At 59.9% G+C, this 611-nt stretch overlaps 1 protein-coding gene across 2 annotated transcripts in view; it reads right to left on the bottom strand.

Annotated features, from left to right (window-relative positions):
- PRKACA (protein kinase cAMP-activated catalytic subunit alpha) overlaps positions 1-303 on the bottom strand; it is a 44,399-nt gene extending 44,096 nt beyond the window's left edge. The window contains exon 1 of one of the 2 annotated variants that reach the window (XM_072399710.1): positions 173-303. The gene's annotated coding sequence lies outside the window, so the exon portion shown is untranslated. Of the gene's footprint in view, positions 1-103 lie in introns of both variants that reach the window. The other variant, XM_072399709.1, reaches the window with a different exon arrangement.
- Between the last annotated feature and the right edge of the window lie 308 nt (positions 304-611).

The raw sequence follows: 611 nt of genomic DNA, 5'->3' as shown, positions 1-611 counted from the left end.
CCTCCTCTCCGTCCCAGGCAGCCCGGCCGCCCCCCTCCCCTCAGCCATCGCGCGGCCCCCATCTCCCCTATATTTAGGACCGCCGCTCGGACTCCCCCGTCACCTGTAGGACCCGCAGGCCGCGGAGCCTCTCTTCCCTCCTCCTCTGCGATACCTCTAGGACCCCGCTCACCTGCAAGCCACACCTCCACTGGCGTCATTCAACAAACGTCAGCCAATCCTCTCAGGAGCCCCGCCCAGCTGTCCTCGACGTCCTCCAATCCGCTACGTCTTCTTTCGTTTCACAGCGGACGCCCCTTTCCGGCCAGTCGGTTCGACTGGTCCCGCCTCCTCCTCTCTGGTCACCCGGGAGACGGTGAACGTGACGTCACTCCGGTCGCACTCCAATAGCAGGGCGTGGGAAACAGAGGCCTCCGCCTTCCTCTGCCTCCTATTGGATAAAACTGGTTGATTGACAGGTAGAAGAGGCGGGTCGTTTTGTGTGTCATTGACTGGGACCCGCTCCACTGGAGACGTCACTGCACTAATAATAGCAATATATACATCCCGCCTTTTAAAGGGGACGGAGCCCGGTAATTTTATCGGTCAAGCTGCTGGCATTATAAAGCAAC

The sequence above is a fragment of the Pyxicephalus adspersus genome, chromosome 2, assembly GCF_032062135.1.
Source record: "Pyxicephalus adspersus chromosome 2, UCB_Pads_2.0, whole genome shotgun sequence".
In the NCBI taxonomy this organism is placed as follows: domain Eukaryota; kingdom Metazoa; phylum Chordata; class Amphibia; order Anura; family Pyxicephalidae; genus Pyxicephalus; species Pyxicephalus adspersus.
This window is presented reverse-complemented; position numbering and strand designations above follow the sequence as displayed.